The following is a 22,973-nucleotide window of genomic DNA, read 5'->3' as shown; positions in this document are numbered from 1 at the left end:
CCGCATGCTGAAAAAGTTTGAGAACCACTGCCCTAACCTACCCCAGTCCCTGTCTTTAATTTACGAAAAATGACCATTTAGTATGTTTCAAGCCGTTCCGTTTAAGGGGGACACTTCCTGTGTCTGATGGTATAAAGTTGCCCTCCAACTTTTAGATCCAAAGCCGGGAAATGTACGTCATAAATACAAAGTCACAAATCAGCAACTCCTGTCTGCTCCACTCTCACTACACTTATCTCAGAATCTCCATTAGATGTTGAACTGTGATCAGCCTTCCCAACATGCATCAAGACTATAAGTATCCCAAAAAAAGATCAAAACTATTGTCAAGTCAGCACCTAAAGTCAGCCTGAAAGCTGGCACTGAAGCATCTGTTTTGGTGCTGTTAAGCCAGTCTAACTCATTAAAAGTTAATGAAACATTGATTTTATGTTACTCTCTGGCCTTACAAAGATGCAGCACTCAGAGCTGAATGACACTGATGACAGAGAGAGAAAGAAAGAGCGAGAGAGAGAGAGAGTGAGAGAGAGAGAGAGAGAGAGAGAGAGAGAGAGAGAGAGAGAGAGCGAGAGAGAGAGAGAGAGAGAGAGAGAGAGCGAGAGAGAGAGAGAGAGAGAGAGAGAGAGAGAGATGAGTAGTTATGACTGTTATTCAGGAAATTGGTAACAAGAGTCAGGACCTTTACTGTCTTACAGGTTTTCAGTCGCCTTTTGATTTAACAGATGGCTGTGAATTCATTGTTATATCATTTTAACAGTTCCCACATCTGATGCATCTACATATGTAAATATGAGAGATGTCTGGCTCTAAGGGCATTTGAACTGTTAAATAGTTAATACTTTCACATAAACACCATAACAACCACGGACATAAAGATATTAAGAATATTGCATCATCATGATTCTATCAGAGTTTATATAACCTTTACAAATTGACTTTCTAAAAGTCTTCTTGGGTAATATTACAGTGTGCTTTACAAAAGTAAACCAAATGCAAAAATCATTTTGGTTAGCAAATCCATATCTTACAGAACGGTTACAAGAATCATTTTACTCATCATTCCAGCACCAATGAGAGAGACCTAATATTGGTCCATTAAATAGACAGGCACGCAGACAGACAAGCAGAGAGACAAAGTGAGTGAGTCGAGGAAAAGATCAATGGTGTTATGGGCCATGTTTTCAATGTTATGTGGAGTCAGACCGGAGATGAAAACATTAAAAAATGCATGAACTGTCCATGCAGAACAGCAGGGGCTGAGTGTGCCATTAAGTCTGCACTTGCCGCAAAATTAGGTCTACAGGTAAATAGTGTAAAATTTGTAATGCACATTCTTTCCATTCTTTTTCTTCAGACAGAGTATTGTTTTGTGAGAAGTTTACTAGAGAAAATCAACATACAATTAAGTGGTCAGTGTAACTAAAGTCCTCTAATGGTGATGCTGCTCTTCATTTCTTTGTGGAAACACTGGATTCAATAAGAATCAATTATTAAACACCATACATCTACAATATTGAACATGCAACCCTAAACCACTCAACTCTCAGTGAAGAGCCCTGATAACACACATCCTACCGAGTTTCAACCTTTAGCACACGACTCTGAGGTTCAAGTTGTTCTTATTGATCCTACACAATAATACAAGAGAAAAATGAACATAGAAATAGAATAACAATGCTTGAGGGCTTTAAATTAAATTGGAAAAAGTACGTGGTGTTCCTGTAGATCAATCGGTAGAGCATTGTGTTAGCTGTGCAAAGGTTTGAATCACAAGCTTGAATGCACTTTGACTTTGCATAAAAGCATCAGACAAATGCGTAAATGTATATGAACCGACTCTATGTGTTATATTACTAATAAGCTGAAGGCTGTTACTGATTAAGCATAAAGAGATAGGAACAGTCTCTCCATCACTTTGAGATACAGTTTCTTGTATAACCAGTGTTATCGTTTCACTTTTAAGGGAATAAATGTATTTATACTATGTGAAGCCTGAATACACTGTAAGAATAATACAAGACGCTATTTCAAACCATATTTGTGCTTCATATATGTACACCAGTATTTCATTACAATAGTATTGTCATTCTTTGCTATTTAGCTTTGATGCTATGACATTTGTACGCCATCTGCTGGTGATTATAGTTTATTACAGTTAGATGGTAGCTTACAAAATCTCACTCTAAAGAACAACAGTAAAATAGACAAAAAAATAAATTAAATAAAAATGCTTGAATGTTTCATTTTTGATTGTTTTTCTTTATCTTGAATTATTTTTTTGTTGAACAAGCTAAACTTATTTAAACATAAATCCTGTTACGTCGTATAGTCATGGTGCAATTACTTAAAACAATAAAGAATTATCATCATATGCGAACCTGCCTGTAAAAACCCAGCCAAAGTCTTTTTTGGGGGGATTTCCTGTTTTCTACATAAAATCATCATCCTACCATTGTGTGTAAATTTAACCTTGGCATCTTTAATATTGACTGAGTAAGGTCATCATGTCAAAGATTAAATTTAAAGTTAAATCAGTGATTGAAATCATAATTATCAGATTTTATCTGGATTTCACAGACAGGGTCACATATGTCTTTGAAAGTTTAGAGATACAATGTACAATCCGAGTGGACAGTTGTCCTGTCATAGCACAGAATGAATTAACATCTCCTGCTAGCAGCGCCTCATTATCCAGACTTTGTCTTCACTGAGTTCCTGTTTGTGCCAGTCTGGATGTTCTTGATGTTTTCTGTTGTTTGTGTGTAAACCCATCTGCCTGTTACAGCCTGCTGGCAATAGATCCAAATCTCCCTTCTGCTCCTGTCAGAAGAATCAACTCACAGCATTTAGGGACCCAAATGTTCATACTCCTTTTTATTAGAGCAACGTACAAGATAGAGTTAGTTTAGCTTAAAAAAAACGTAAATGTTACAGATTAAGAGGGAAGTCTATGCATGCGGCTAAATGTTGTAGGGACTGTCTGATCTGTGTTCATTTAATGTTGGATGTAACTCTCTGCTAATTTGATACACCATCCCTTACATTACATAGCCTATATAGTCTTAAAATATAATTATGAGATGAGGAGCATCAAATCTGAATTTCACATTGATTTCAATCTTTGACATGGCCTTACTTAGTCAACATTAAAGATATAAATTCTGCCGCTCTGTCTTTTGCCACTCAGTGGGCGTAACCACAGTCATTTTGCCGAAGGTGACGTCACGTGCATACCCTCTATACATGAATATCAGCTGAAGTCACTCACTTGTCTTCTGCCATTTTGAGTACCTGAAGTGGTCGCAAAAGAACTAGAAGCTATGCATTCAATATGTTGTGAGCATCAAAACGCTATTTTTACAACATTAAGAAGGCTCGAAACAACATGATACTTTGCTTGAAGTATCACCTGTGTCTCTACACATGAACTCGAGCATTGAGAACATTGTTTGTTCTTCCCAGTCAAGATGTATCGATCTCCGAATGCGATGTAAGAAGGGAGGAGAGTAAAGATGGATATCTCCTAAAGCATAGTTCCATATAATTCGTTGTTTTGTCGCAAGTGAAAAACAATATTGACCTTCTAGTTGAAAAAGGAGCCTCATATAAGATTCATTCATTCGCATTCGGAGATCAATTATTTACATCTGGCAAAGATGACGAGCGGACACCAAAACAACCAAAGTCAGTTGTTCAAAACCTTTCTTTTTAGTAAACACTGTGTACACAAACAATGTTCTCAAAGCTCGCGTTCATGTGTAGAGATTCAGGTGATACTTCGAGCAAAGTTTCATGTTGTGTCGAGCCTTCTTAGTGTTGTAAAAATAGTGTTAACGGCTAGAAGAACGCATCAGGGATCGAGTAGGCATCAAACTAACCAGTTTTTTTTTAAGTATAGCGTTTCTTTTTATGACAGTCGAGGTGCGAAATGTTGTCTTTCGTAGCCATTTCCCATATCTGTAAGAATCATAGACAATAAAAGATAAGAAATCCGTAAAAACAAAAAAAGTTGATTGTTTAGCATTTTTTTCAATTAAATGTTTTAATAAACAAAAATATTCATAATAATTACACAAGATACAAAGTATAATAAACCAACAAACGAGTTATTATTACCTGAAAGAAAAAAAATGTGTATATGTCCCTCCTCCTCCCACTGGAATCCACCTCTGAATTAAAATGCTGGCCATAAATCTGTATGGAGAAAAAAGTTCCTTGATTAGCATTTTTTTCCATTAAATGTTTTAATAAACAAAAATATTCATAATAATTACACAAGATACAAAGTATAATAAACAAACAAACAAACAAACAAACAAACAAACAAACAAACAAACAAACAAACAAACAAGATATTATTACCTGAAAGAAAAAAAAGTGTGTATATGTCCCTCCTCCTCCCACTGTAATCCACCTCTGAATTAAAATGCTGGCAATAAATCTGTATGGAGAAAAAAGTTCCTTGTTTAGCATTTTTTCCATTAAATGTTTTAATAAACAAAAATATTCATAATAATTACACAAGATACAAAGTATAATAAACAAACAAACAAACAAACAAACAAACAAACAAACAAACAAACAAACAAACAAACAAGTTATTATTACCTGAAAGAAAAAAAAGTGTGTATATGTCCCTCCTCCTCCCACTGTAATCCACCTCTGAATTAAAATGCTGGCAATAAATCTGTATGGAGAAAAAAGTTCCTTGTTTAGCATTTTTTCCATTAAATGTTTTAATAAACAAAAATATTCATAATAATTACACAAGATACAAAGTATAATAAACAAACAAACAAACAAACAAACAAACAAACAAACAAACAAACAAACAAACAAGTTATTATTACCTGAAAGAAAAAAAAGTGTGTATATGTCCCTCCTCCTCCCACTGTAATCCACCTCTGAATTAAAATGCTGGCCATAAGTCTGTATGGAGAAAAAAGTTCCTTGTTTAGCATTTTTTCCATTAAATGTTTTAATAAACAAAAATATTCATAATAATTACACAAGATACAAAGTATAATAAACAAACAAACAAACAAACAAACAAACAAGTTATTATTACCTGAAAGAAAAAAAAATGTGTATATGTCCCTCCTCCTCCCACTGTAATCCACCTCTGAATTAAAATGCTGGCAATAAATCTGTATGGAGAAAAAAGTCCCTTGTTTAGCATTTTTTCCATTAAATGTTTTAATAAACAAAAATATTCATAATAATTACACAAGATACAAAGTATAATAAACAAACAAACAAACAAACAAGTTATTATTACCTGAAAGAAAAAAAAAAGTGTATATGTCCCTCCTCCTCCCACTGTAATCCACCTCTGAATTAAAATGCTGGAAATAAATCTGTATGGAGAAAAAAGTTCCTTGTTTACATTTTTTCATTAAATGTTTTAATAAACAAAAATATTTATAATAATTACACAAGATACAAAGTATAATAAACAAACAAACAAACAAACAAACAAACAAACAAACAAACAAGTTATTATTACCTGAAAGAAAAAAAAAGTGTATATGTCCCTCCTCCTCCCACTGTAATCCACCTCTGAATTTAAATGCTGGCAATAAATCTGTATGGAGAAAAAAGTTCCTTGTTTACATTTTTTTCATTAAATGTTTTAATAAACAAAAATATTTATAATAATTACACAAGATACAAAGTATAATAAACAAACAAACAAACAAACAAGTTATTATTACCTGAAAGAAAAAAAAATGTGTATATGTCCCTCCTCCTCCCACTGGAATCCACCTCTGAATTAAAATGCTGGTAATAAATCTGTATGGAGAAAAAAGTTCCTTGTTTACAATTTTTTTCCATTAAATGTTTTAATAAACAAAAATATTCATAATAATTACACAAGATACAAAGTATAATAAACAAACAAACAAACAAACAAACAAACAAACAAACAAACAAACAAGTTATTATTACCTGAAAGAAAAAAAAATGTGTATATGTCCCTCCTCCTCCCACTGTAATCCACCTCTGAATTAAAATGCTGGAAATAAATCTGTATGGAGAAAAAAGTTCCTTGATTACAATTTTTTTCCATTAAATGTTTTAATAAACAAAAATTTTCATAATAATTACACAAAATACAAAGTATAATAGACAAACAAACAAGTTATTATTACCTGAAAGAAAAAAAAATGTGTATATGTCCCTCCTCCTCCCACTGTAATCCACCTCTGAATTAAAATGCTGGAAATAAATCTGTATGGAGAAAAAAGTTCCTTGATTACAATTTTTTTCCATTAAATGTTTTAATAAACAAAAATATTTATAATAATTACACAAGATATAAAGTATAATAAACAAACAAACAAACAAACAAACAAACAAGTTATTATTACCTGAAAAAAAAAAAGTGTATATGTCCCTCCTCCTCCCACTGTAATCCACCTCTGAATTTAAATGCTGGCAATAAATCTGTATGGAGAAAAAAGTTCCTTGTTAACATTTTTTTTTCATTAAATGTTTTAATAAACAAAAATTTTCATAATAATTACACAAAATACAAAGTATAATAAACAAACAAACAAGTTATTATTACCTGAAAGAAAAAAAATGTGTATATGTCCCTCCTCCTCCCACTGTAATCCACCTCTGAATTAAAATGCTGGCAATAAATCTGTATGGAGAAAAAAGTTCCTTGTTTAACATTTTTCCATTAAATGTTTTAGTAAACAAAAATATTTATAATAATTACACAAGATACAAAGTATAAAAAACAAACAAACAAACAAACAAACAATTTATTATTACCTGAAAGAAAAAAAAAGTGTATATGTCCCTCCTCCTCCCACTGTAATCCACCTCTGAATTTAAATGCTGGCAATAAATCTGTATGGAGAAAAAAGTTCCTTGTTAACATTTTTTTTTCATTAAATGTTTTAATAAACAAAAATTTTCATAATAATTACACAAAATACAAAGTATAATAGACAAACAAACAAGTTATTATTACCTGAAAGAAAAAAAAAGTGTGTATATGTCCCTCCTCCTCCCACTGGAATCCACCTCTGAATTAAAATGCTGGCAATAAATCTGTATGGAGAAAAAAGTTCCATGTTTAGCATTTTTTCCATTAAATGTTTTAATAAACAAAAATATTCATAATAATTACACAAGATACAAAGTATAATAAACAAACAAACAAACAAACAAGTTATTATTACCTGAAAGAAAAAAAATGTGTATATGTCCCTCCTCCTCCCACTGGAATCCACCTATGAATTAAAATGCTGGCAATAAATCTGTATGGAGAAAAAAGTTCCTTGTTTAGCATTTTTTTCCATTAAATGTTTTAATAAACAAAAATATTCATAATAATTACACAAGATACAAAGTATAATAAACAAACAAACAAACAAACAATCAAACAAACAAACAAGTTATAATTACCTGAAAGAAAAAAATGTGTATATGTCCCTCCTCCTCCCACTGTAATCCACCTCTGAATTAAAATGCTGGCAATAAATCTGTATGGAGAAAAGTTGATTGTTCAGCATTTTTTCCATTAAATGTTTTAATAAACAAAAATATTTATAATATTTATACAAGATACAAAGTATAATAAACAAACAAACAAACAAACAAACAAACAAACAAGTTATTATACCTGAAAGAAAAAAAATGTGTATATGTCCATCCTCCTCCCACTGTAATCCACCTCTGAATTTAAATGCTGGCAATAAATCTATATGGAGAAAAAAGTTCTTGTTTAGCATTTTTTCCATTAAATGTTCTAATAAACAAAAATATTAATAATAATTACACAAGATACAAAACAAACAAACAAACAAACAAACAAACAAACAAACAAACAAACAAACAAACAAGTTATAATTACCTGAAAGAAAAAAAATGTGTATATGTCCCTCCTCCTCCCACTGTAATCCACCTCGGAATTTAAATGCTGGCAATAAATCTGTATGGAGAAAAAAGTTCCTTGTTTACAATTTTTTTCATTAAATGTTTTAATAAACAAAAATATTTATAATAATTACACAAGATACAAAGTATAATAAACAAACAAACAAACAAACAAACAAGATATTATTACCTGAAAGAAAAAAAAATGTGTATATGTCCCTCCTCCTCCCACTGGAATCCACCTCTGAATTAAAATGCTGGCAATAAATCTGTATGGAGAAAAAAGTTCCATGTTTAGCATTTTTTCCATTAAATGTTTTAATAAACAAAAATATTCATAATAATTACACAAGATACAAAGTATAATAAACAAACAAACAAACAAACAAACAAACAAACAAACAAACAAACAAACAAGTTATTATTACCTGAAAGAAAAAAAAGTGTGTATATGTCCCTCCTCCTCCCACTGTAATCCACCTCTGAATTAAAATGCTGGCCATAAATCTGTATGGAGAAAAAAGTTCCTTGTTTAGCATTTTTCCATTAAATGTTTTAATAAACAAAAATATTCATAATAATTACACAAGATACAAAGTATAATAAACAAACAAACAAACAAACAAACAAACAAACAAACAAACAAACAAGATATTATTACCTGAAAGAAAAAAAAGTGTGTATATGTCCCTCCTCCTCCCACTGTAATCCACCTCTGAATTAAAATGCTGGCAATAAATCTGTATGGAGAAAAAAGTTCCTTGTTTAGCATTTTTCCATTAAATGTTTTAATAAACAAAAATATTCATAATAATTACACAAGATACAAAGTATAATAAACAAACAAACAAGTTTTTATTACCTGAAAGAAAAAAAAGTGTGTATATGTCCCTCCTCCTCCCACTGTAATCCACCTCTGAATTAAAATGCTGGCCATAAATCTGTATGGAGAAAAAAGTTCCTTGTTTAGCATTTTTTCCATTAAATGTTTTAATAAACAAAAATATTCATAATAATTACACAAGATACAAAGTATAATAAACAAACAAACAAACAAACAAACAAACAAGTTATTATTACCTGAAAGAAAAAAAAATGTGTATATGTCCCTCCTCCTCCCACTGGAATCCACCTCTGAATTAAAATGCTGGCAATAAATCTGTATGGAGAAAAAAGTCCCTTGTTTAGCATTTTTTCCATTAAATGTTTTAATAAACAAAAATATTCATAATAATTACACAAGATACAAAGTATAATAAACAAACAAACAAACAAACAAACAAACAAACAAGTTATTATTACCTGAAAGAAAAAAAAAATGTATATGTCCCTCCTCCTCCCACTGTAATCCACCTCTGAATTAAAATGCTGGCCATAAATCTGTATGGAGAAAAAAGTTCCTTGTTAAGCATTTTTCCATTAAATGTTTTAATAAACAAAAATATTTATAATAATTACACAAGATACAAAGTATAATAAACAAACAAACAAACAAACAAGTTATTATTACCTGAAAGAAAAAAAAAGTGTATATGTCCCTCCTCCTCCCACTGTAATCCACCTCTGAATTAAAATGCTGGAAATAAATCTGTATGGAGAAAAAAGTTCCTTGTTTACATTTTTTCATTAAATGTTTTAATAAACAAAAATATTTATAATAATTACACAAGATACAAAGTATAATAAACAAACAAACAAACAAACAAACAAACAAACAAACAAACAAACAAACAAACAAACAAACAAACAAACAAGTTATTATTACCTGAAAGAAAAAAAAAAGTGTATATGTCCCTCCTCCTCCCACTGTAATCCACCTCTGAATTTAAATGCTGGCAATAAATCTGGATGGAGAAAAAAGTTCCTTGTTTACAATTTTTTTCATTAAATGTTTTAATAAACAAAAATATTTATAATAATTACACAAGATACAAAGTATAATAAACAAACAAACAAACAAACAAACAAACAAACAAACAAACAAACAAGTTATTATTACCTGAAAGAAAAAAAAGTGTGTATATGTCCCTCCTCCTCCCACTGTAATCCACCTCTGAATTAAAATGCTGGCAATAAATCTGTATGGAGAAAAAAGTTCCTTGTTTAGCATTTTTCCATTAAATGTTTTAATAAACAAAAATATTAATAATAATTACACAAGATACAAAACAAACAAACAAACAAACAAACAAACAAACAAACAAACAAGTTATAATTACCTGAAAGAAAAAAAATGTGTATATGTCCCTCCTCCTCCCACTGTAATCCACCTCTGAATTTAAATGCTGGCAATAAATCTGTATGGAGAAAAAAGTTCCTTGTTTACAATTTTTTTCATTAAATGTTTTAATAAACAAAAATATTTATAATAATTACACAAGATACAAAGTATAATAAACAAACAAACAAACAAACAAGTTTTTATTACCTGAAAGAAAAAAAAGTGTGTATATGTCCCTCCTCCTCCCACTGGAATCCACCTCTGAATTAAAATGCTGGCCATAAATCTGTATGGAGAAAAAGGTTCCTTGTTTAGCATTTTTTCCATTAAATGTTTTAATAAACAAAAATATTCATAATAATTACACAAGATACAAAGTATAATAAACAAACAAACAAACAAACAAACAAGTTATTATTACCTGAAAGAAAAAAAAATGTGTATATGTCCCTCCTCCTCCCACTGGAATCCACCTCTGAATTAAAATGCTGGCCATAAATCTGTATGGAGAAAAAAGTTCCTTGTTTAGCATTTTTTCCATTAAATGTTTTAATAAACAAAAATATTCATAATAATTACACAAGATACAAAGTATAATAAACAAACAAACAAACAAACAAACAAACAAGTTATTATTACCTGAAAGAAAAACAAGTGTGTATATGTCCCTCCTCCTCCCACTGGAATCCACCTCTGAATTAAAATGCTGGCAATAAATCTGTATGGAGAAAAAAGTTCCTTGTTTAGCATTTTTCCATTAAATGTTTTAATAAACAAAAATATTCATAATAATTACACAAGATACAAAGTATAATAAACAAACAAACAAACAAACAAGTTTTTATTACCTGAAAGAAAAACAAGTGTGTATATGTCCCTCCTCCTCCCACTGGAATCCACCTCTGAATTAAAATGCTGGCAATAAATCTGTATGGAGAAAAAAGTTCCTTGTTTAGCATTTTTCCATTAAATGTTTTAATAAACAAAAATATTCATAATAATTACACAAGATACAAAGTATAATAAACAAACAAACAAACAAACAAGTTTTTATTACCTGAAAGAAAAAAAAGTGTGTATATGTCCCTCCTCCTCCCACTGTAATCCACCTCTGAATTAAAATGCTGGCAATAAATCTGTATGGAGAAAAAAGTCCCTTGTTTAGCATTTTTTCCATTAAATGTTTTAATAAACAAAAATATTCATAATAATTACACAAGATACAAAGTATAATAAACAAACAAACAAACAAACAAACAAACAAACAAACAAGATATTATTACCTGAAAGAAAAAAAAGTGTGTATATGTCCCTCCTCCTCCCACTGTAATCCACCTCTGAATTAAAATGCTGGCAATAAATCTGTATGGAGAAAAAAGTTCCTTGTTTAGCATTTTTCCATTAAATGTTTTAATAAACAAAAATATTCATAATAATTACACAAGATACAAAGTATAATAAACAAACAAACAAGTTTTTATTACCTGAAAGAAAAAAAAGTGTGTATATGTCCCTCCTCCTCCCACTGTAATCCACCTCTGAATTAAAATGCTGGCCATAAATCTGTATGGAGAAAAAAGTTCCTTGTTTAGCATTTTTTCCATTAAATGTTTTAATAAACAAAAATATTCATAATAATTACACAAGATACAAAGTATAATAAACAAACAAACAAACAAACAAACAAACAAGTTATTATTACCTGAAAGAAAAAAAGTGTGTATATGTCCCTCCTCCTCCCACTGTAATCCACCTCTGAATTAAAATGCTGGCAATAAATCTGTATGGAGAAAAAAGTCCCTTGTTTAGCATTTTTTCCATTAAATGTTTTAATAAACAAAAATATTCATAATAATTACACAAGATACAAAGTATAATAAACAAACAAACAAACAAACAAACAAACAAACAAGTTATTATTACCTGAAAGAAAAAAAAATGTGTATATGTCCCTCCTCCTCCCACTGGAATCCACCTCTGAATTAAAATGCTGGCAATAAATCTGTATGGAGAAAAAAGTCCCTTGTTTAGCATTTTTTCCATTAAATGTTTTAATAAACAAAAATATTCATAATAATTACACAAGATACAAAGTATAACAAACAAACAAACAAACAAACAAACAAACAAACAAACAAACAAACAAACAAGTTATTATTACCTGAAAGAAAAAAAAATGTGTATATGTCCCTCCTCCTCCCACTGTAATCCACCTCTGAATTAAAATGCTGGCCATAAATCTGTATGGAGAAAAAAGTTCCTTGTTTAGCATTTTTCCATTAAATGTTTTAATAAACAAAAATATTTATAATAATTACACAAGATACAAAGTATAATAAACAAACAAACAAACAAACAAGTTATTATTACCTGAAAGAAAAAAAAAAGTGTATATGTCCCTCCTCCTCCCACTGTAATCCACCTCTGAATTAAAATGCTGGAAATAAATCTGTATGGAGAAAAAAGTTCCTTGTTTACATTTTTTCATTAAATGTTTTAATAAACAAAAATATTTATAATAATTACACAAGATACAAAGTATAATAAACAAACAAACAAACAAACAAACAAACAAACAAACAAACAAACAAACAAGTTATTATTACCTGAAAAAAAAAAGTGTATATGTCCCTCCTCCTCCCACTGGAATCCACCTCTGAATTAAAATGCTGGTAATAAATCTGTATGGAGAAAAAAGTTCCTTGTTTACAATTTTTTTCCATTAAATGTTTTAATAAACAAAAATATTTATAATAATTACACAAGATACAAAGTATAATAAACAAACAAACAAACAAACAAGATATTATTACCTGAAAGAAAAAAAAATGTGTATATGTCCCTCCTCCTCCCACTGTAATCCACCTCTGAATTTAAATGCTGGCAATAAATCTGTATGGAGAAAAAAGTTCCTTGTTTACAATTTTTTTCATTAAATGTTTTAATAAACAAAAATATTTATAATAATTACACAAGATACAAAGTATAATAAACAAACAAACAAACAAACAAACAAGTTTTTATTACCTGAAAGAAAAAAAAGTGTGTATATGTCCCTCCTCCTCCCACTGGAATCCACCTCTGAATTAAAATGCTGGCCATAAATCTGTATGGAGAAAAAAGTTCCTTGTTTAGCATTTTTTCCATTAAATGTTTTAATAAACAAAAATATTCATAATAATTACACAAGATACAAAGTATAATAAACAAACAAACAAACAAACAAACAAGTTATTATTACCTGAAAGAAAAACAAGTGTGTATATGTCCCTCCTCCTCCCACTGGAATCCACCTCTGAATTAAAATGCTGGCAATAAATCTGTATGGAGAAAAAAGTTCCTTGTTTAGCATTTTTCCATTAAATGTTTTAATAAACAAAAATATGCATAATAATTACACAAGATACAAAGTATAATAAACAAACAAACAAACAAACAAGTTTTTATTACCTGAAAGAAAAAAAAGTGTGTATATGTCCCTCCTCCTCCCACTGTAATCCACCTCTGAATTTAAATGCTGGCAATAAATCTGTATGGAGAAAAAAGTTCCTTGTTTACAGTTTTTTTCATTAAATGTTTTAATAAACAAAAATATTTATAATAATTACACAAGATACAAAGTATAATAAACAAACAAACAAACAAACAAACAAACAAACAAACAAACAAACAAGTTATTATTACCTGAAAGAAAAAAAAATGTGTATATGTCCCTCCTCCTCCCACTGGAATCCACCTCTGAATTAAAATGCTGGTAATAAATCTGTATGGAGAAAAAAGTTCCTTGTTTAGCATTTTTTCCATTAAATGTTTTAATAAACAAAAATTTTCATAATAATTACACAAAATACAAAGTATAATAAACAAACAAACAAGTTATTATTACCTGAAAGAAAAAAAATGTGTATATGTCCCTCCTCCTCCCACTGTAATCCACCTCTGAATTAAAATGCTGGCCATAAATCTGTATGGAGAAAAAAGTTCCTTGTTTAACATTTTTCCATTAAATGTTTTAGTAAACAAAAATATTTATAATAATTACACAAGATACAAAGTATAAAAAACAAACAAACAAACAAACAAACAATTTATTATTACCTGAAAGAAAAAAAAGTGTATATGTCCCTCCTCCTCCCACTGGAATCCACCTCTGAATTTAAATGCTGGCAATAAATCTGTATGGAGAAAAAAGTTCCTTGTTAACATTTTTTTTCATTAAATGTTTTAATAAACAAAAATTTTCATAATAATTACACAAAATACAAAGTATAACAAACAAACAAGTTATTATTACCTGAAAGAAAAAAAAGTGTGTATATGTCCCTCCTCCTCCCACTGTAATCCACCTCTGAATTAAAATGCTGGCAATAAATCTGTATGGAGAAAAGTCCATTGTTTACCATTTTTTCCATTAAATGTTTTAATAATCAAAAATATTTATAATAATTACACAAGATACAAAGTATAATAAACAAACAAACAAACAAACAAACAAGTTATTATTACCTGAAAGAAAAAAAAATGTGTATATGTCCCTCCTCCTCCCACTGTAATCCACCTCTGAATTAAAATGCTGGCAATAAATCTGTATGGAGAAAAGTTGATTGTTCAGCATTTTTTCCATTAAATGTTTTAATAAACAAAAATATTTATAATATTTATACAAGATACAAAGTATAATAAACAAACAAACAAACAAACAAACAAGTTATTATACCTGAAAGAAAAAAAATGTGTATATGTCCCTCCTCCTCCCACTGGAATCCACCTCTGAATTAAAATGCTGGCAATAAATCTGTATGGAGAAAAGTTGATTGTTCAGCATTTTTTCCATTAAATGTTTTAATAAACAAAAATATTTATAATATTTATACAAGATACAAAGTATAATAAACAAACAAACAAACAAACAAACAAGTTATTATACCTGAAAGAAAAAAAATGTGTATATGTCCCTCCTCCTCCCACTGGAATCCACCTCTGAATTTAAATGCTGGCAATAAATCTATATGGAGAAAAAAGTTCTTGTTTAGCATTTTTTCCATTAAATGTTTTAATAAACAAAAATATTCATAATAATTACACAAGATACAAAGTATAATAAACAAACAAACAAACAAACAAACAAGTTATTATTACCTGAAAGAAAAAAAAGTGTGTATATGTCCCTCCTCCTCCCACTGTAATCCACCTCTGAATTAAAATGCTGGCCATAAATCTGTATGGAGAAAAAAGTTCCTTGTTTAGCATTTTTTTCCATTAAATGTTTTAATAAACAAAAATATTCATAATAATTACACAAGATACAAAGTATAATAAACAAACAAACAAACAAACAAACAAACAAACAAGATATTATTACCTGAAAGAAAAAAAAGTGTGTATATGTCCCTCCTCCTCCCACTGTAATCCACCTCTGAATTAAAATGCTGGCAATAAATCTGTATGGAGAAAAAAGTTCCTTGTTTAGCATTTTTCCATTAAATGTTTTAATAAACAAAAATATTAATAATAATTACACAAGATACAAAACAAACAAACAAACAAACAAACAAACAAACAAACAAACAAACAAACAAACAAACAAGTTATAATTACCTGAAAGAAAAAAAAGTGTGTATATGTCCCTCCTCCTCCCACTGTAATCCACCTCTGAATTAAAATGCTGGCAATAAATCTGTATGGAGAAAAAAGTTCCTTGTTTACAATTTTTTTCATTAAATGTTTTAATAAACAAAAATATTTATAATAATTACACAAGATACAAAGTATAATAAACAAACAAACAAACAAACAAGATATTATTACCTGAAAGAAAAAAAAATGTGTATATGTCCCTCCTCCTCCCGCTGGAATCCACCTATGAATTAAAATGCTGGAAATAAATCTGTATGGAGAAAAAAGTTCCATGTTTAGCATTTTTTCCATTAAATGTTTTAATAAACAAAAATATTCATAATAATTACACAAGATACAAAGTATAATAAACAAACAAACAAACAAACAAACAAACAAACAAACAAGTTATTATTACCTGAAAGAAAAAAAAGTGTGTATATGTCCCTCCTCCTCCCACTGGAATCCACCTCTGAATTAAAATGCTGGCCATAAATCTGTATGGAGAAAAAAGCTCCTTGTTTAGCATTTTTTTCCATTAAATGTTTTAATAAACAAAAATATTCATAATAATTACACAAGATACAAAGTATAATAAACAAACAAACAAACAAACAAACAAACAAACAAACAAACAAACAAGATATTATTACCTGAAAGAAAAAAAAGTGTGTATATGTCCCTCCTCCTCCCACTGTAATCCACCTCTGAATTAAAATGCTGGCAATAAATCTGTATGGAGAAAAAAGTTCCTTGTTTAGCATTTTTCCATTAAATGTTTTAATAAACAAAAATATTCATAATAATTACACAAGATACAAAGTATAATAAACAAACAAACAAACAAACAAACAAACAAGTTATTATTACCTGAAAGAAAAAAAAATGTGTATATGTCCCTCCTCCTCCCACTGGAATCCACCTCTGAATTAAAATGCTGGCAATAAATCTGTATGGAGAAAAAAGTCCCTTGTTTAGCATTTTTTCCATTAAATGTTTTAATAAACAAAAATATTCATAATAATTACACAAGATACAAAGTATAACAAACAAACAAACAAACAAACAAACAAACAAACAAGTTATTATTACCTGAAAGAAAAAAAAAATATGTATATGTCCCTCCTCCTCCCACTGTAATCCACCTCTGAATTAAAATGCTGGCCATAAATCTGTATGGAGAAAAAAGTTCCTTGTTTAGCATTTTTCCATTAAATGTTTTAATAAACAAAAATATTCATAATAATTACACAAGATACAAAGTATAACAAACAAACAAACAAACAAACAAACAAACAAACAAACAAACAAACAAACAAACAAGTTATAATTACCTGAAAGAAAAAAAATGTGTATATGTCCCTCCTCCTCCCACTGTAATCCACCTCTGAATTAAAATGCTGGCAATAAATCTGTATGGAGAAAAAAGTTCCTTGTTTACAATTTTTTTCATTAAATGTTTTAATAAACAAAAATATTTATAATAATTACACAAGATACAAAGTATAATAAACAAACAAACAAACAAACAAGATATTATTACCTGAAAGAAAAAAAAATGTGTATATGTCCCTCCTCCTCCCACTGGAATCCACCTATGAATTAAAATGCTGGCAATAAATCTGTATGGAGAAAAAAGTTCCATGTTTAGCATTTTTTCCATTAAATGTTTTAATAAACAAAAATATTCATAATAATTACACAAGATACAAAGTATAATAAACAAACAAACAAACAAACAAACAAACAAACAAGTTATTATTACCTGAAAGAAAAAAAAGTGTGTATATGTCCCTCCTCCTCCCACTGGAATCCACCTCTGAATTAAAATGCTGGCCATAAATCTGTATGGAGAAAAAATTTCCTTGTTTAGCATTTTTTTCCATTAAATGTTTTAATAAACAAAAATATTCATAATAATTACACAAGATACAAAGTATAATAAACAAACAAACAAACAAACAAACAAACAAACAAACAAACAAACAAACAAACAAGATATTATTACCTGAAAGAAAAAAAAGTGTGTATATGTCCCTCCTCCTCCCACTGTAATCCACCTCTGAATTAAAATGCTGGCAATAAATCTGTATGGAGAAAAAAGTTCCTTGTTTAGCATTTTTCCATTAAATGTTTTAATAAACAAAAATATTCATAATAATTACACAAGATACAAAGTATAATAAACAAACAAACAAACAAACAAGATATTATTACCTGAAAGAAAAAAAAATGTGTATATGTCCCTCCTCCTCCCACTGGAATCCACCTCTGAATTAAAATGCTGGCCATAAATCTGTATGGAGAAAAAAGTTCCTTGTTTAGCATTTTTTTCCATTAAATGTTTTAATAAACAAAAATATTCATAATAATTACACAAGATACAAAGTATAATAAACAAACAAACAAACAAACAAACAAACAAACAAACAAACAAACAAACAAACAAGATATTATTACCTGAAAGAAAAAAAAGTGTGTATATGTCCCTCCTCCTCCCACTGTAATCCACCTCTGAATTAAAATGCTGGCAATAAATCTGTATGGAGAAAAAAGTTCCTTGTTTAGCATTTTTCCATTAAATGTTTTAATAAACAAAAATATTCATAATAATTACACAAGATACAAAGTATAATAAACAAACAAACAAACAAACAAACAAACAAGTTATTATTACCTGAAAGAAAAAAAAATGTGTATATGTCCCTCCTCCTCCCACTGTAATCCACCTCTGAATTAAAATGCTGGCCATAAATCTGTATGGAGAAAAAAGTTCCTTGTTTAGCATTTTTCCATTAAATGTTTTAATAAACAAAAATATTCATAATAATTACACAAGATACAAAGTATAACAAACAAACAAACAAACAAACAAACAAACAAACAAACAAGTTATTATTACCTGAAAGAAAAAAAAAATATGTATATGTCCCTCCTCCTCCCACTGTAATCCACCTCTGAATTAAAATGCTGGCCATAAATCTGTATGGAGAAAAAAGTTCCTTGTTTAGCATTTTTCCATTAAATGTTTTAATAAACAAAAATATTCATAATAATTACACAAGATACAAAGTATAATAAACAAACAAACAAACAAACAAACAAACAAGTTATTATTACCTGAAAGAAAAAAAAATGTGTATATGTCCCTCCTCCTCCCACTGTAATCCACCTCTGAATTAAAATGCTGGCCATAAATCTGTATGGAGAAAAAAGTTCCTTGTTTAGCATTTTTCCATTAAATGTTTTAATAAACAAAAATATTCATAATAATTACACAAGATACAAAGTATAACAAACAAACAAACAAACAAACAAACAAACAAACAAGTTATTATTACCTGAAAGAAAAAAAAATATGTATATGTCCCTCCTCCTCCCACTGTAATCCACCTCTGAATTAAAATGCTGGCCATAAATCTGTATGGAGAAAAAAGTTCCTTGTTTAGCATTTTTCCATTAAATGTTTTAATAAACAAAAATATTCATAATAATTACACAAGATACAAAGTATAACAAACAAACAAACAAACAAACAAACAAACAAACAAGTTATTATTACCTGAAAGAAAAAAAAATGTGTATATGTCCCTCCTCCTCCCACTGGAATCCACCTCTGAATTAAAATGCTGGTAATAAATCTGTATGGAGAAAAAAGTTCCTTGTTTACAATTTTTTTCCATTAAATGTTTTAATAAACAAAAATATTTATAATAATTACACAAGATACAAAGTATAATAAACAAACAAACAAACAAACAAGATATTATTACCTGAAAGAAAAAAAAAATGTGTATATGTCCCTCCTCCTCCCACTGTAATCCACCTCTGAATTTAAATGCTGGCAATAAATCTGTATGGAGAAAAAAGTTCCTTGTTTACAATTTTTTTCATTAAATGTTTTAATAAACAAAAATATTTATAATAATTACACAAGATACAAAGTATAATAAACAAACAAACAAACAAACAAGTTTTTATTACCTGAAAGAAAAAAAAGTGTGTATATGTCCCTCCTCCTCCCACTGGAATCCACCTCTGAATTAAAATGCTGGCCATAAATCTGTATGGAGAAAAAAGTTTCTTGTTTAGCATTTTTTCCATTAAATGTTTTAATAAACAAAAATATTCATAATAATTACACAAGATACAAAGTATAATAAACAAACAAACAAACAAACAAACAAACAAACAAGTTATTATTACCTGAAAGAAAAAAAAATGTGTATATGTCCCTCCTCCTCCCACTGGAATCCACCTCTGAATTAAAATGCTGGCCATAAATCTGTATGGAGAAAAAAGTTCCTTGTTTAGCATTTTTTCCATTAAATGTTTTAATAAACAAAAATATTCATAATAATTACACAAGATACAAAGTATAATAAACAAACAAACAAACAAACAAACAAGTTATTATTACCTGAAAGAAAAACAAGTGTGTATATGTCCCTCCTCCTCCCACTGGAATCCACCTCTGAATTAAAATGCTGGCAATAAATCTGTATGGAGAAAAAAGTTCCTTGTTTAGCATTTTTCCATTAAATGTTTTAATAAACAAAAATATTCATAATAATTACACAAGATACAAAGTATAATAAACAAACAAACAAACAAACAAGTTTTTATTACCTGAAAGAAAAAAAAGTGTGTATATGTCCCTCCTCCTCCCACTGGAATCCACCTCTGAATTAAAATGCTGGCCATAAATCTGTATGGAGAAAAAAGTTCCTTGTTTAGCATTTTTTCCATTAAATGTTTTAATAAACAAAAATATTCATAATAATTACACAAGATACAAAGTATAATAAACAAACAAACAAACAAACAAGTTTTTATTACCTGAAAGAAAAAAAAGTGTGTATATGTCCCTCCTCCTCCCACTGTAATCCACCTCTGAATTTAAATGCTGGCAATAAATCTGTATGGAGAAAAAAGTTCCTTGTTTACAGTTTTTTTCATTAAATGTTTTAATAAACAAAAATATTTATAATAATTACACAAGATACAAAGTATAATAAACAAACAAACAAACAAACAAGTTATTATTACCTGAAAGAAAAAAAAATGTGTATATGTCCCTCCTCCTCCCACTGGAATCCACCTCTGAATTAAAATGCTGGTAATAAATCTGTATGGAGAAAAAAGTTCCTTGTTTACAATTTTTTTCCATTAAATGTTTTAATAAACAAAAATATTTATAATAATTACACAAGATACAAAGTATAATAAACAAACAAACAAACAAACAAACAAACAAACAAACAAACAAACAAACAAACAAGTTATTATTACCTGAAAGAAAAAAAAATGTGTATATGTCCCTCCTCCTCCCACTGGAATCCACCTCTGAATTAAAATGCTGGTAATAAATCTGTATGGAGAAAAAAGTTCCTTGTTTAGCATTTTTTCCATTAAATGTTTTAATAAACAAAAATTTTCATAATAATTACACAAAATACAAAGTATAATAAACAAACAAACAAGTTATTATTACCTGAAAGAAAAAAAATGTGTATATGTCCCTCCTCCTCCCACTGTAATCCACCTCTGAATTAAAATGCTGGCCATAAATCTGTATGGAGAAAAAAGTTCCTTGTTTAACATTTTTCCATTAAATGTTTTAGTAAACAAAAATATTTATAATAATTACACAAGATACAAAGTATAAAAAACAAACAAACAAACAAACAAACAATTTATTATTACCTGAAAGAAAAAAAAGTGTATATGTCCCTCCTCCTCCCACTGGAATCCACCTCTGAATTTAAATGCTGGCAATAAATCTGTATGGAGAAAAAAGTTCCTTGTTAACATTTTTTTTCATTAAATGTTTTAATAAACAAAAATTTTCATAATAATTACACAAAATACAAAGTATAACAAACAAACAAGTTATTATTACCTGAAAGAAAAAAAAGTGTGTATATGTCCCTCCTCCTCCCACTGTAATCCACCTCTGAATTAAAATGCTGGCAATAAATCTGTATGGAGAAAAGTCCATTGTTTACCATTTTTTCCATTAAATGTTTTAATAATCAAAAATATTTATAATAATTACACAAGATACAAAGTATAATAAACAAACAAACAAACAAACAAGTTATTATTACCTGAAAGAAAAAAAAATGTGTATATGTCCCTCCTCCTCCCACTGGAATCCACCTCTGAATTAAAATGCTGGCAATAAATCTGTATGGAGAAAAGTTGATTGTTCAGCATTTTTTCCATTAAATGTTTTAATAAACAAAAATATTTATAATATTTATACAAGATACAAAGTATAATAAACAAACAAACAAACAAACAAACAAGTTATTATACCTGAAAGAAAAAAAATGTGTATATGTCCTCCTCCTCCCACTGGAATCCACCTCTGAATTTAAATGCTGGCAATAAATCTATATGGAGAAAAAAGTTCTTGTTTAGCATTTTTTCCATTAAATGTTTTAATAAACAAAAATATTCATAATAATTACACAAGATACAAAGTATAATAAACAAACAAACAAACAAACAAACAAACAAACAAACAAACAAGTTATTATTACCTGAAAGAAAAAAAAGTGTGTATATGTCCCTCCTCCTCCCACTGTAATCCACCTCTGAATTTAAATGCTGGCCATAAATCTGTATGGAGAAAAAAGTTCCTTGTTTAGCATTTTTTTCCATTAAATGTTTTAATAAACAAAAATATTCATAATAATTACACAAGATACAAAGTATAATAAACAAACAAACAAACAAACAAACAAACAAACAAGATATTATTACCTGAAAGAAAAAAAAGTGTGTATATGTCCCTCCTCCTCCCACTGTAATCCACCTCTGAATTAAAATGCTGGCAATAAATCTGTATGGAGAAAAAAGTTCCTTGTTTAGCATTTTTCCATTAAATGTTTTAATAAACAAAAATATTAATAATAATTACACAAGATACAAAACAAACAAACAAACAAACAAACAAACAAACAAACAAACAAACAAACAAGTTATAATTACCTGAAAGAAAAAAAATGTGTATATGTCCCTCCTCCTCCCACTGTAATCCACCTCTGAATTAAAATGCTGGTAATAAATCTGTATGGAGAAAAAAGTTCCTTGTTTACAATTTTTTTCATTAAATGTTTTAATAAACAAAAATATTTATAATAATTACACAAGATACAAAGTATAATAAACAAACAAACAAACAAACAAGATATTATTACCTGAAAGAAAAAAAAATGTGTATATGTCCCTCCTC

This window comes from Misgurnus anguillicaudatus, chromosome 5 (genome assembly GCF_027580225.2).
Source record: "Misgurnus anguillicaudatus chromosome 5, ASM2758022v2, whole genome shotgun sequence".
In the NCBI taxonomy this organism is placed as follows: Eukaryota; Metazoa; Chordata; class Actinopteri; order Cypriniformes; family Cobitidae; genus Misgurnus; species Misgurnus anguillicaudatus.
Note: the sequence above shows the minus strand (reverse complement) of the source record.